The sequence below is a fragment of the Dermacentor andersoni genome, chromosome 1, assembly GCF_023375885.2.
Source record: "Dermacentor andersoni chromosome 1, qqDerAnde1_hic_scaffold, whole genome shotgun sequence".
NCBI lineage: Eukaryota > Metazoa > Arthropoda > Arachnida > Ixodida > Ixodidae > Dermacentor > Dermacentor andersoni.
This window is the reverse complement of record NC_092814.1, coordinates 112,132,287-112,148,954: the sequence shown is the minus strand read 5'-3', so window position 1 is coordinate 112,148,954 and position 16,668 is coordinate 112,132,287.

Genomic DNA, 16,668 nt, shown 5'->3' with positions numbered 1-16,668 from the left:
TCCCCCCTCCACTGGCTTAGCTGCTGCGCGTGCCTGCCGGCCTTGGTGGCCACTGCTGTTTCCTGGTCTCTGGTCGTGCAGCACGTCGGTGGCATGCGGTGTTGGCACTGCAGGCTGCTGCTGCTTGCTATCTCGGGCCCAATGTAGCTCTAGGGTGCATCACTTGCAGCGTAAAACTCGAAGGACTACTCAGTGGCGTTCCATTGGGCATTAATGCTTTCGCAATCACAACTCAGATAAGACATGCTTAGCTGTCCTCATATGTTTTTCTTTAGTTGCCAAGTGGACGCATCATTGTTCACCATTCACAGTCTTCAATCTGTCGTCATCATTGCATTGTCATTTCAAATTAGTTGTAATATCACGCCGTTGGATGCTGCCGCCTTCACGCTGTGTAGTAGATACGCAGTCATTGCCATGCATGCACTCATCATTCCAAAGTCGTTATGCCTCAATCGTGATGACTCTAGAATTGACCCATCGTCGATCATGCCATCGTTGTCACCATCAGCATCATACTGTTGTCGGCATTCGACAGATGCATTACACAGATTAGCATTACCTTTTCAGCTTCTAGGACAGAATGCACGTGGTGATCTGCCGCAGTAATATTATGAGAGACACTTGGGCGGAACAATTGCTGGCCTCAATCGCCAAGCCTCCCTAACATCATTTATTTCAATCTCCATAATAATCCTAAATTGTGTCACAAAACTTCTACAACAAATGTCAACATGGTTGCCATAAGACCTTGTCTCTCATGAAAAACATAACTATATTGTCATGTTCACTAACTTGATCTCCTCCATTGAACTTAGTTCTTGCGTTGAATGGATGCTTCTAGCGTTTTAAATTCTGCTACTTTGTGCCACTGCCTCCTTCTCCTGAATAAGCTAACTTAATATTGATCCACATGCAATTACTAAAATTCACTGAATGCTTTCTTCATGACTAAACACAATTTGTATGTTAACAACTCCAATTCACAAATCTGTCTTTTGGCACTTCTGGCATGCCACAATGCTGAGTGTTTAGGCCCTTGATTTTTCTCATTTTAGATCTCGCAAAGAACTTAACGTAGAAAACTAAACTTTTTGTTGATGACTGTGTGTTTTGTCGTGAAACAACCAAACTCTGGCAGGTCCGTTTCTGTTCAAACAGACTAAACAAATGGCCCACTGAGTAAAAAAGCCAGTGTCTGTCGTCTCAGCGAAATGGAACCTCAAATCCCATTGGTTGTGACCACATTGCGAGCGTGCCTCTAGGGAGCAGAGCGGGTGAAAGGGTACGTCTGCCATCACTCTAGTGCGCCAGGTGTTGCGTGAGGGGAGAGGGCGCCGCCGCAATGCCACGTCATCCTTGCTCTCGCAAGCCGGTGCCCAGTCCATATCTCCCCCCCCCCCCTCCACTTGCTTAGCTGCTGCACGTGCCCAGTGGGGCAATGTCTCCACTAATGTCTCTTCGGAGTGCCATCACTAGTTTAAAACCTAATATCAGTACCCTAGCAAAAAAAACTGATAGAAATTTCTACAAGTCTCTTAGGAATATGTATAGGTTGTATGGGTCCTTCTAAGGGTGATATATATTCCTACCTGACCCATAGAACTCTTTACCAGACTGGCAGGCATCAGATAGATCTCACTGTGCTGCCTACAAGACCAAATAGCATGATGTATCAGTCTTTTAAACCCAGGTAGAGATCATCATATGACATACAGGAAACTGATTGAGGCACTGATAAAGCATGTTAGAAATAGCACACAAGCCGGTGCCCACACGCCTGAAGAGACGTTTTTAAAATGAACTGAATATACAACCCTGAATGCATTGCCTGCCATGTGAACAGATTAACAAACACAGTTGGGATATTAGAGTATCAAATAAAAATGAAATGTGTAAACTGTGCAATTATCAAAACTTTTTACAGCTTGTATGCAGATATATTATCCTAAACATGTTTCAACATAAATTAAAGCACACGTTTTCAAAGCACAGCAGCGTTACTTAGCCTGTGAAACTACATTGGGGAAGTTGCATGAGAAAAGTATCAGTCCATCTTTGTAGCAGGCGTGCTCCAGTTCTTTTAATACAAAATTACATTTACAAATTTTGCGAGACAGATGTGCAACATTTAATGCATATTCAAAACAGAATTACTGTCATCATCATCATCATCATCATCATATTTATGTCCACTGCAGGACGAAAGCCTCTCCCTTCGATCTCTAATTACCTCTGTCCTGCGCCAACCGATTCCAACTAGCACCCGCAAATTTCCTAATTTTGGCGCACCACCTAGACTTCTGCCATCCTCTACTGCACTTCCCTTCTCTTGGTACCCATTCTGTCACCCTAATGGTCCAACTGTTATCTAATCTGCGCATTACATGACCTGCCCAGTGCAATTTTTTTCTCTTAATGTCTATTAGAATATCATCTATACCCGTTTGCTCTCTTGTCCAAACTGCTCTCTTTCTGTCTCTTAAAGTTATACTTAGCATTCTTCGTTCCATCACTCTTTGCACGGTCCTTAACTTGTTCTCAAGCTTCTTTGTCAGTCTCCAAATCTCTGCGCCATATGTCAGCACCTGTAAAATGCACTGATTGTATACTTTCCTTTTCAATGATAATGGTAAGCTCCCAGTCAGGAGCTCACAATGTCTGCTGTATGCGATCCAGCCCATTTTTATTCTTCTGTGAATTTCCTTCTCATGGTCAGGGTTTCCTGTGATTAGTTGACCTGGGTAGACGTACACCTTCACAGACTCTAGAGGCTGACTAGCGATCTGGAATTCTTGTTCCTTTGCCCGGTTATTTATCATTATCTTTGTCTTCTGCTTATTAATCTTCAGCCCCACTCTTACACTCTCCCTGTTAAGGTCCTCAATCATTTGTTGTAACTCGTCCGCAGTGTTGCTGAATAGAATAATGTCATCGGCAAACCGAATGTTGCTGAGGTGTTCGCCGTCGATCCCTACTCCTAAACCTTCCCAGTTTAATAGCTTGAATACTTCTTCCAAGCACGCAGTGAATAGCATTGCAGAGATTGTGTCTACTTGTCTGGCTCCTTTCTTCATAGGTATCTTCCTACTGTTGTAATAAAGTTTATTTACAAAAGCAAAACAAAGCACTTTCAAGACTGTGGATACTAACTGTAGCTCTAACATGTCAGGCTGAGTTTGTGAATGCCATAAATTAGACACTAGCAACGTGATTTCATTAAAGCTACTTTCTGGGCTAGTTGGTGCATACTTGATTTGAAAATTATGACAACGCTAATGCATCCATCCACAAAGGAACAAGGACAAGACACAAGCAACATGACTACAAACATGACTAGGGTTTATTTTACACTCCATTATCTAAAGAATAAGCAAGCAACTTGAGCCACATTTAAACAAACACATAAGAGGAACAACACAGACTGAAGTACGAACTTCACCATGCCCATTTGTGCTCACAGATGCTGTATAGAACACCAGGTCTAATTGGCACATGGTTTTATAATATTACAACTTCATATGAAGCTATTTTCTCTAGACTATGCACTTTTGCATTCATCCCAAAAGTGTTGTGATATGTGACAGAACACAAGTGAGCTTGAGCAAAAAGAACAAACTGGCATGGCACACTGACAAGAAGCAAGGAAACAGGACAAGCATCGCTATTGGTACAAGATCTACAGCAATATATCAGAACATGACAATACAGCAATATTATTTAAGCAAAAGTGAGTACAGATCTGAGAACTTATTCAAGTAAGAGCATGGATTTACCATTTTTAAAACCACACATTCATGAACAAAAACACCTAAACATCAGTGAACATATTGCAAAATCAGAAGACACAATTCTTCACTGGGTGCTAGTTCAACCACCGCACGTCGAAATGTGTAAAAGTGGTTTAACCTGTGTAGCCTTCAGCACGTGACAGCAAAGAAGACTATCAGAACAGGCTTCATGTATAGTGTTTGCAGTCTTTGATTAAAACCGTAATACACTGTTAAAATAAAATTTCAGAGTTTGCTTGTTTCATTCAGAAAAAAGATAGTGTCTTAGTCATGCCGCCACAGTTAACGGATAAACTTGCACCAGCTACATTGAGTCAAAGGAGAAAATAAAGTGAGGAAGACAGATGCACGGTGTGAAAATGATGCTGTTGTATCGAGTAGCATAACTGCTCACTTAACATTCAGCTGCTTTCCATGCCTCTGCATACAGACTGAGAAGCTTTACCTCTTCACCATCTGCTAGTGAAGCACTGTTTGTTCACTGTGATCACCCACTCAAGGCAGTCACGTGGTTAAGTAGGGCCCTTCGCTACATGTAAGGACACCGACCTGAAACTGTGCATAAGTCCTGTAAAATATTGTCATGTTTTGGCTACTGCAACTGTTCATCAGCAGCTGCGTCACTACTGCCAACATGCAGACCATGCAATTCCCCAAGCACTTAATTAACAAGCGTACAATAATGAAGAGTGGCAAATTGGGCTAGCTGGTTCATTAGGAAAACAAGAAGCTATCGCAAGAAAAAATAAACACTCTAGAATTTTGATGGCTCTGGCTTGTTTAATATATTCAAACATCAAAAAGCTGATTATTACAGAACGCCATAAAGCATGGTGCACTGTTACCAACTGTTGTTTTTTAAAGCTATAACCTGTTATAACCAGACATTCTTGTACCATGGCTAAAGACATACTGTTCATCGTTGCCATGTCTTGAGCACGGGAATTAGTCTCTTTCTTAAAGGTTTCGTATTGTCCATTCAAAAATATTGTTGTCTATTTCTATAAACACATAAAGGCGCATAACTTCGCTGGGTGTTACGTAAACTAGTGGCTCCTCTCTCCTGACGCAGACTGAAAGCATGGAGAATTTCAACAGGAAATAGTTTCTTGCATTTCAGAATTATACAAGAATTCGCTCCAGTAAGAATTCTACAAATGAGAGAAAATGCACTTGAGAAGCTGACAAATGCACTGTTTTTAGTCTTTATAGTTCAAGTGTACTGGAGAGAGTGGAATGTTTGTTGGTTGACGACCATTTGGTAATATTCAGTGACACTTGTTGAGTCACAGCCACGGTTGTGGACTACAGCCTGTTTTTCACTTTCATCCAAGTTCAGGCACAGCTTTCCAGTGCCTAACGAAACTGTCTGCTGATCAGCTCCCCTCTCCTGCGCACCAAAAAAACTCACTGCTTCTGGTGAAAGATTTAAACTAGCTTTAGCTGCCTGTAACTTACAAGCAAGTACATAACATTCCAATATTTGTAAAGGAACATCATTAGCTCCACTGACCAATTTCACAAGAAGTTCATTTCCGCCTTCAAATACAAATGAACAATGCGACCAATGAGGTCCTAGTTTAGCCGCACTTTTAGGAACATGCAGGATTTCGTGTACATTCTATGCCATTGCACCCAATCCATACAAAGACTGTGCTCTCACAACAAACTCCGAGAGAAGATCAGATGATCTCATTATGGTCATCTGAAGTGACGGTGTCTAGTAGAAGTATATAGACACCCTCCACAAGCAAACTGGAATGTCTGACATACTTATCCGGCAAAAAGCTATGAAGGCATGGTAATGAATAATGAAGAACCCACCACTTCCATTCACTAGCTTTCCAGATTGTGAAGTCTGATAATCTTTGTGGTGTACGTGTGAACCAATTCGGTGGCTTGATTGCCAATAACCTCCTGTTTAAAGAGGCTAAACTTTGTTGTGAACCAATTGAAACATCTTTTCTCTTTTAAACATGATCACATTTTTATTCTTTTTAAGCTGTTGTATGGTGTTTATTTGTTCCAACAATCTTTCCTTTCTGAATCCTGGGCTTAATAGTTGATTTATATGTATTGTCTTTTGTGATAATATAAATGCATTATTTCTGACTCATTTTTTGGGCAAATGAGGAAGCTTGCTTCTCCTTGAAGCACATTACACCTATACAACACACATAGATACTGATAGACTATAGATCTGGCAAACTAATATGAATACACTATTACACTAATAAAAAGAATACACTAGTAGACTTGTACAAGCAGACTAGCACAGATACGTCCAGAATAGAACTAAAAGTAATTTTATCAGTGTATCAGTTGTATTGTTTCATAATGCAATAGAAAAAAACTGATATAATTTTTATTAGGTTGCCCTATCAGATTTTTTTTCTAGTGATCTTTCAGTGTAAATGCATATCAACTTTTTGACTAATGCTAATAACTGAACACATGGCTTTTTGTGCTGCAATTTTTCTTGGACTCCTGCTTCCCTTAAACTTATACTGTATAATATGCTTGCAAGATCAAAAAACTGGAGTATGCTTAATCAATCCGGGATATACCTACAAAAAACACAACTCTCATATTTAGTTGAAGCCATACAAAACCAACCTGTAAATTTTATTGCAGCTGCTTATTCCCATACCGTAAGCTTATCAACAATTAAAGCTTGCCTTGATTGGCCAGGCTTGTCAACAAAAAAACTTACCCATTTATTTCACAAATTCTCAATTGAAACATATGTTATTACCTCCTTGTATCTCATTGAGAATGAACTACAACCTCAAGGTACAAGTGCCAACTTGCCAAACCAATCTTTACTATTCCTGTAAAAGGCAGCCTCAGAACACACACACGCACACACATGCACACACATATATATCAATGAGCTACAAGGAGGTAATAAAAGCATGTTTCAATTGAGAATTTGTGAAATAAACAGGTAAGTTTTCTTGTTGCCTAGCCAATCAAGGCAACCTTTAATTGTTGATATGCTTGCGGTATGGGAATAAGCAGCTACAATAAAATGTACAGGTTGGTTTTGCATGGCTTCAACTAAATATGAGAGTTGTGTTTTTTGTAGGTATATCCCGGATTGATGAAGCATACTCCAGTTTTGATCTTACAAGCATATTATACAGTATAAGTTTAAGGGAAGCAGGAGTCCAAGAAAACTTGCAGCACAAGAAGCCATGTGTTCAGTTATTAGCATTACTCAAAAAGTTGATATGCATTTGCATTGGAAGATTATTAGTAATATGAATACCTAAGTACACGGTGCTTAATAAGAACAGAGTGTTTAATTTTGTAGGTAAATGTGTTAAAAAGACTAGTCATGATGTGAAAATCTCTTCATTTTACTTTTACCACCCCACCTTACCACCTTCTACCTTTACACACACACACACATACGCACACACACACACACACACACACATATACCATGGCACCCATTCCGTAACTCTAATGCTCCATACGATAGAAAATACGATAGAAAATTGGGCAAGTTGTTGAAGCTTCATGGCAGCTACTGCATGACAGATGCCGACAAAAGTAATAGAACGGGACAGGATACAGCACTATCAAATGAAGTTTATTGAAAGAAAACAACCAATATATAACACACATCACGTGACCAACACCCGGCCCCCTAGCATATGCAGATACATACCAAAACAACCTTCACATCACCGAATGCACATGTTTTGACGGCAACACACATGTCACGGCTGATTAATCAATGTAAAAAAACAATTACTAAGGCACAATGCAACTCAGTGGCTTTACTTAGGATCTAACACGGCAACCTCGCTATCTTGCAGCGAGATGGATGGCTGGCTAACACTTAGTGAGCTTTTCTTTCTAATGTGATAAGCCTCCACTAATTCATGTGAGAGCTTTTCACACGTGTGTGAACAGCAGAATAGTACTTTCAAAAACTGGATGACGCCCAATGCTGCAACAATGCACAGAAAGGTGTGGATGCGCAAAAACCCTTAAAGAAACTATGGTACTTCCTTAGTCGAATGTTTAAGCACCTTCCAGTCTGACTGATATATATTTTGTAGGCTTCAAGAAAAAGGAATCAAATAAACAACATTTTGTGTGCAAGAGACAAATTATATGCTATATTTCACTTTGCAGTCCTCCCTGCTCAGACACCTGTTGTGAAGAATGTGCTTGTTTATTGCTTCACATATTCCCTTCAGCTTATATTTAAATGAAAACCCAATCCTCTCCCGGAACTTAGAAGCCACCTTTTTCTGTGCCACCTGTGCGGAACTTAGAAGCCACCTGTGCGACAATTAATAGAGGGGATAATGGCAACTTTGTTCCGCTCTTGCTCCTTAAGCTTCTTCCACCCTGGTTGCACCTTAAGTTCCTTAATTAACGTGTTTCAATATAAAAAAGCCACTGAAACTGAATAACCTGCCTCATTAAGCCTTGTCACCAGATTCCTTACACTTTCAAGGATAAGGTGAGGATAGCTCTTGGTTGGGGCATCTCTAATTGTGTGAGTGGCAATACTGTACTTAATAAGTTTTGAATGGCTAGACCTATAATCAAGAAGGGGCTTAGAAGTTCTCGACTGATATCCCCAGCATACGTGATCCCACATAAAAGTAAGCCTGACATAAGAAGTTGCAGCACATATTTTTTCTGGAACTCCTAAGTGAAGTTGAAACCTTGCTATTGTTCTCTAAATAGCTTCAGTACTTCGATGACAGCTCTGCGAAAGTTATCATTTGCTCATGAAAAACAAATAATCATCCACGTATCTGAAAATTTTAAGAGCAAGCCCACTCAGGTTTTGATTATTTTCTGGTCAACATAACTTAAAATATTACTGAGCACTGGTGCAACACCAGAACCTATGCAGATGCCAGCATTCTGGACACATATTTTACCTTCCCACTAGACCAAAATTGACCTTAAATAGAAATCAAGAAGCTCCAGAAAGTTTGCAACAAGAATTTTACACCTTTCAGCAAATTCCAGCAAACCTGTTTGATTGTGTATGCAGTCCTTAACAAACTACAAGAGACGCACCTGCGGCAAAGAATTGTATAGAACTTCTGCATCTATACTAAAGCCTGCCCATTTTCCCAGATTATGCTCCTGCAGGAAGTGTACAACAGTCTGAGAGCTGGCAGCAAGGAATTGGTCGTTGATTCCCAGCCTGTCAAGGTGTGTCTGCAGAAATTCTGAAACATGAAGCCATGATTTATATTCCGACACAATGGTTCTGAAATGGATTCCCTAAGCTTGTGTGTTTTGCACTGAAGAAGGCGCATAAAAGAAGACCTTTTTCCACCTTAACATCATTTGAGACTGTTGTCAAACCAAACTGATTCAACTTCGTGACAGCTCAACATTTTATGTCAGCTATATTGGTATAAATTTCATTAAAATTTATGTCAGTGGCTGACACACCCTCCTCCGGAAAAGTGCTTTCCAACATGACAACACAATGTCCTTTCTTGTCTCCAAGAAACCTCCAAGTTTCTGCCCCATACGTTAGCACAGGTAGAAGGCAATGATTCTATGCTTGATTGTACACAATTATATATATATATATATATATACTTTGTATTCACCATCCAGGGCCAGGGATCAAGAGAAGCCAGACACCACTGACCAATTTCTGACTAAAAGAAGTAATTTTTTACCTTATACATCTTGTTTTTACTGTACATGTCCCTCACCTCCATCCAGGTTCCCAACATTTATATCTAAAAAGGGTCTGTCCTGAAAGTAATGTCAATAAATTTATTGTGATGTGACTGTATGTCAGAGCGGTCTAACTCGTTGAAACTAGTAGTGACGGAATCCAGCTAAGCAGCGGTTCGTCACTCAGTGTGCTCCGAACATTGGAGAGTGTTGGACGGGCCTGTCCGTGAGAGCTGTTTTTTATTCTTGTGCAAGTGAAAATGCAGCGCTCATTAGAACAAAGATTTGCGATCAAGTTTTGTGTGAAACTTGGCAATACCGCTGCGGAAACTGTTACTATGCTCAAGATTGCTTATAAAGAACATGCCCTGTCAGATTGGCAAGTGTTTCGGTGGCACAAGGCCTTTTGGAAGGCCGGGAAGAGGGCGACGAGAAGGACTGCGCTGGATGGCCATCCACGACCGCTATGACTGACAATGTGACACGAGCGAGGGAACTGTTGAACTCAGACCAATGATTAAGTGTTCGTTTACTGGCCGACATGTTAAACGTTCCGAAAACTCAAGTTCATGAAAGTGTTACAAACGATATCGGCATGCGGAAGGCATGCACAAAAATGGTTCCAAAAGTGCTCACTGACAACGAAAACTCACGCCGCGTGGAAACGTGCCAAGTAAATCTCAACATGTGCAAACGTGAGCGAAAATTTTTGGACAACGTCATTACAGAAGACGAGACTTGGGTATTTGAATATGACCTGGAGACCAAAAGGCAATCATCTGAGTGGCACACACACTCGTCCCCTCCCCAGAAGAAAGCCAGGATGAGCAAATCAAAGATCGAGATCATGCTCATCGTTTTTTTTTTTTTTTTACATCCACGGACTGGTTCATCATGAGTTTGAAGAACCTGGAACCACTGTGAACTCCAAATTTTATGTGGATGTCCTCGAAAGACTGAAACGCAGGGTTCAACATATCCGGCTGGACATTTCACACAACTGGAAGTTGCACCACGATAATGTGCTGGCCCACAGCGCCTTCATCGTCACTGACCACCTGGTTAAAGCAGGGGTGCCAACGATCCCCCAGCCCCCGTACAGCCCAGGCTTGGCTCCCCCCCCCCCCCCCCCCCCCGACTTATTTATGTTTCCATGACTCAAAACACCCCTGAAAGGCAATCATTTTGGGACAGTGGACATGATCAAAGCAGCTAGCACCACAGCATTAAAGGCCATTCTGGAGGAGTACTACCACAACGCATTTGAGAGCTGGAAGTCTCACTGGAGCCGATGTATTGACGCAAAAGGAGAGTATTTGAAGATTTTTAAACTTTTTGTAACAACAAATTCAATAAATGATTTTTAATTGCCTTACTGACATTACTCTCAGGACAGACCCTGTACATGCACCTTGAAGGTATGTATGTGGAAAGCATTTCAACCTCTGCTTGCTTTTCTGGCATGGAATAAAATGGCCTTTTGTCTCTAAACCACTTACTTTTAAACTATTCCATTTGGTTCATTTTTCTAACTTCTCCAGAGTTGCATTCACAACTTTCATAGTTAACCGGCTCCGTTTTCATTCTTGCTTCCTAAATTATGCCCTCCTGTCATGCATAATTTGGAAGGCCTTCTGTTAGCAATGGGTATTGTATTTCAAGACTATCAGTTCAATGTTGCATGAAGAAACCTATTCTTGGAGTGAATTATTGTTGAGCTTGATATCATGATACTGCTGCATGGTTGTTATTTAGCTCTGCAAGAGAATGGTCCTGCCATCCTACCAAGAGTGCATTTCATGGGTATTACTCTCTTTCTTTTGACATTAGTTTATGAGGCTCACAGATATGTATCTGTGTCAACAATAACACCTGACATCTAATTTTGTGCAACATGCACTACATTTAATCAGATAAAAGTTGCACGTTTTGTCTCTTGGACCAGTCTGCTCAATGGTAGGAGCTCGAGACCACAAATGAGAATGGTTGGCCAAGATCTGTGGTGTATGTCCCGTGTTATGCATCTGACAAGATTTCATGGTGGCAAGAAGACATATCAGACATGATGTGATCTTTCTAATTATTGTGCACAGAGTTATCAGCATGATAATATCCTTAATGCTATAAAGAGTACCTCCAGCAAGCAGTCTATATGCTTATGCCTTTTTGCTGCTTATGGCAACAAAACCCAACATCCTTTGAAACATGCTCACTTGCTGTCGGATGCACAAAATGAAGAACGCTGCCTTCTCTAAATTTATTAGCAACAAGAAAGCCACTCTGGAAGCAATTATATACATACACAGCAACACACACTAAAACCTACAAATGGGAGAAACACACAAACTAGGCTAACAATAAAAGAAACCTGACACCAAACAAGCGTTGCACGTTACTCAAGTATGCACATTCAACCTGAGTTAGAGAGATAGATGGTCGACTCCCGCACTCCTGTGCATGCATGTGGATATGTTAAACCTCAGCTACTCTTTCTATATCACAACTATCCCCATGTTTGTGAAATCTGGTGTACAACCGCAAGAACAATGATGGCTTGACAGGTGGTTCACCTTTCACTGAGTTCTATAAGGAGGATGCATCAACTCTTCCAGCCAATGTACACATTACCACATGAAAGCAGCAGCTTATAAACAGCACAACACCATACAGCACAAATTATATATTTGCCACGTGTTATTAAACTTACATCATTAAAGTACATTAGAATTGGTGCTAAGGCTGGTGCACAATATATGCATATACTTTAAGCAATCAAATAATGCAGGAGCTTGGAATATGATTGACTATTCTCGGAACTGCTTTGATAATACAAAAGTCAAGGCTTTGTTTTTGGCATCACCCACTCCAATTCGTTTTCTTTTTTTTTTTCAATTGAAGCTTTGGCAAGGTTTGTGCCATGCGCATCGACCGTGATTTTTCCTTGTTCGTGCACGGCCATGACCATAATACAAGAAAATCGCCCCAGTAACGCAGTGGTCCCTGACTACCTTCTTATATACTTTACCGCAATACATTACGTATGCTTCACCGCATATCATGACTGTATTGCGGCAAAGCTGATTTTATGGAACTGACATTATGTAACGGACCTTTTGTTCTTCTGCTGCTCGCATGAGCATAAGCTCGAGAAACCACAAAATACAGACTTGGCTTGCTGCTAGTTGATTTCTAGCTAACATTTCGAGACGTCCACGTTGTTTACAAAAAAATCGGTGAAGTTTCTCGCGCTCGGACGCGCTTCAAAAGGCAACGTGACCACCTATAATTAAGGCAGTCATAAGCGGCAACGAAATCCACACAAGGTACATCAACTTCCACAAAGCTACTGGGCAACGCCATCAATAACTGGCACAGGGGCCACCCAGGAGCTGGCAAAAGCTGCGATGACATCCACACAAGCCACGTCGCTTTCCACAAAGCTATTGGGCAACACGATCAGTCACAGGCACAGGTGAAGTCCGCAAAACACTACATGGGCAGAACCACTACGGCCATACTCAATCACTTCGCCACAAGCTCTCACATTTAACGACATCAAACAGCTACAATCACTTCCCTACAGCCACGGACACAGGCGAAGACCGCACCATACCGCACGGGCAGAACGGAAGCACCGATTCAGGGCTCTCGTAGCGTTCATCGCTTTAGCGCCACCTATTTAAAAATAATATACGGAGCCAAGCCAAACCATTATTTAGCGTCTATTTGGGTGAACCTAACGCTTTTGGGCCCTAAGCGTTCGAACGACCAGGGCACTATAACGCTTACCCCCCCTTTCCACTCCGTCGACCGGGTCGCAGGAACGGCGGCCGAGGAAAAAATGTAGCTGGGCAGGTAATGTAATGCGCCGGTTAGATAACCGTTGGACAATTAGGGTTACAGAATGGGTTCCAAGAGAAGGGAAACGCAATCGAGCACGACAAAACACTAGGTCGAGCGATGAAATTAGGAAATTTGCGGGCGCTAGTTGGAATCAGTTGGCGCAGGACAGAGGTAATTGGATATCGCAGGGAGAGGCGTTCGTCCTGCTGTGCACATAAAACAGGCTGATGATGATGATGATGATGATGATGGTGGAGGTGGTGGGCCCCCCCCGAAAAAAAATCCTGGGTACGTGCCTGTATATATATATATATATGTGTGTGTGTGGGGGGGGGGGGGTTCGAAAAGCTGGTCCCCGCCCCCCCAAGGAAAACGAAAATTTTCCGCCTATATGCCTCTCGCTGTAACCGGTGCAGCTCATGGATTATCCCGTCCTTCAGAGCGCGAAAGGCAGCGGGCGAGGCTTGAAAAAAACGAGGCCGGGCTCCCTCAGGTACACAGATGCCGGCCGTCGCGCCGGCGAATGTGCCCAACCCTGGCTGGAACAGGGGACTTGAAATCAGTCAAGAGGCTTGGGACGTCTTTCACCACATGCAGGATGGCTTGCTGGTACTACGGCAGACCAACGCCCAATGCGTGAATCCAGTTTCGGCCCAGCAGTGTCGGCGACGATCCCTTGGTTAAGTAAAGGGCAAGGGTTGTCTCCCTGTGGCCAAAACGAACGCTGACCTGGGCCTGACCCTGGGAGAGCTGTCAGGAGTAGCTGCGCAAGACGCCAAAAGCCTCAACGAACACGCCAGGGAAGGTACGCTTGAACAGTTTCCCAGCCATGACCGACACTCTGGCCCCTGTGTCCAGCTCCATGGAAATGGGGTGCCCGCAGACTTCGAAGGTCAGCATGTACGGTGGCACAGACGACGGAACAAGGCCTGGGTGCGACATGCCGAAAATCGGCAGGTCCTCGGCCACGACGTGGAGACTGGTCGCGGAGGGACCCGAGCCTGGTGCCGCGCGTCCGCGCCGCGTACCCTTGCGACGGCTACCCTTGCGGGCTTGTGCGGAATCTGGGCTTGATCCAGGCTGCCGTTGCTGTCCGCTGTTCGTCCTCTCCCTTGGCATACCCGTGCAAGGTGTCCAGTTTTCTCGCATGTGAAGCATTGTGCTTGGGAGAACTGGCACTGTGAGGGGGCATGGGCACCACCACAGCGACTGCAGGTACTGCTCTTTATCGCCATCGTGTTGACCGCCGCTTCCGCCGACGGCAAGTTAGCCGCACGTGCAATCTCGCCGGCGTCCTTGGCCGCAGCGTGCATCGCCAGCGCTGCCTTCACAGCGTCGTCCAGCGAGGGGTCGGGAAGCTCCAGGAGTCGTGTCTGCATGGTGGGGTTGTTTATGCCGCAGACTAAACTGTCCCGGAACAGCGAGTCCAGCTGGTCCCCGAAGGCGCAGGCACTCGCTAACCCTCGCAGCGCAGCTACGAACTGCCCAAGGGTCTCTCGTTCCCGGCAGCTCCGGTTGTTGAAGCGGAACCGCCCCATTAGTGTGGGCGGTGCCGGGCTGAAATGCGAGCGCAGTGTAGTAAGAAGCTCACTCAGTGTCTTAACATGCGGTGTGGCCGGCTTGAGGAGGTCAAGCAGCAGACTGAAGACGCGGGTCCCGCAGCCGGCCAGGAAAATGACCCGCTGTTTCGCCTCGGGTGTGCCGTTTGCCCGGAAGAACACGTGGACTTGCTCCTCGTGGACTGGCCAGGCGGCCTCATCTCCCTCGAACAACTCGAGCCTCCCGTACAGCGGCATGGCGGCAGGAACGGAAGGCGGTATTTCGCCGCTCGCGGTGGCGTGGGTCTATCCGTGGGCTGTACTCGTCGCCAGTAGTCTCACGATCTGCCCGGGTTCAGACGAGGGAGGGCTCGAGGAACCAGTGGCATAGCCAGAAATTTATTTCGGGGGGCAGGTTGCGCCGACTAAAGCCCCAACTACCACTCCTTCCTCTTTCACTTCCTTTTCTCTTTCTCTCATATATATATATATATATATATATATATATATATAGAGAGAGAGAGAGAGAGAGAGGGGGGAGAAGAGAGAGGTTGTACAGTCAACACAGGGTGTTGGTACAGTACGCACGCAAAGGCAAACTCTTAGTACTCCCTGGACAAGAATGCTTTAACAAAGAGGATGCACGTTTTGCAGCCACTTTGCATCAAATTTTGCTATCATCCTTATGCTAGTCTTAAAAATCACATATTTTGTTTACGAATTGATGCATTTATATAATGTATGTCGATGACCTAGCGTACATGACTTGGTAAGATGAACAACACTAAAAACAGGGCTAAACAAAAACAAGACAGCGCACTGTATCACGCGTCTTCTCATTTGCAGACCAGACTTGTTGCAGCCCAGGTAACGGCGAGCACCATTGTTTTTCAGCCAGACCTTCTAGCGAGTCCATGGTACGGCCACGGGTACGTGGGCACTATTTTGCAAGTTTCCCATCACTCAATCGCATGTTCAGCGTTGTGAGCACGCTATATTATTCTATATTATAAGAACGAAGCTTTGCGCTAGAACTTCGATAGTATCATGTGATGCAGGTTTCACTCACTTTTTGTGAGCTGCTGTCCGACTTGTTTGAAGAGATATGTTTGGAAGTAACTTGCGATCACAGTATTGTAGTCATCACACGACGCATATTGTTTGGTTACACTCAGGAACTGATGAGGCAGACAGTCCGAAGCAGGGCTGCTTCCTTCGCAGCAAGCAACATGGGTTGCGATAGGGTAGGTGCGCCTCAGCTGGGCGACTGGCCACGGCTGTCTGGTGTTGAGCAATCATGCAGTGACAAGACGCTCTCCCTACGTCTATAATTAGCAGCCATGCCAACTTCGTTCTTGACGCCTTTTATGCATGCCCCCCCTCGTTTAAATCATTCTGCTCTCCTTCTTAAGATTTTTTTCCGTTAGTCATTGTCACATTCGTGAACATTCACCGGTGCATTGAACGGCGTGGCGGCCGCTAACATTCCCATAGCCGCCTATATAAAGTATGCCTACCGGATGAGCGCGAAAAGGCCGCCGTCTATGGCGGCGCCACCTACGTAGGGTACGAGTAAGCACATTGAAGGGAGCGGCAAACCTCATCACGGAGATGTCGCAAATGCCGCATGATAGCGGTAGCAGACGACAAAAGTTGTTCGCACTCTTGTCATAATAAAGGTTTGATCGGCGGTTGCGGTGATAGCAGACGATTTCTTTTTTGGAAGCCGCAGAATTGGAAACGTCGTTGTGAATGTTTCGCTGCTTTTCCTAAGTTTTTCCTTGCAGCTATCTCGCAAAAAATGCGAAGTTTACTTTCAC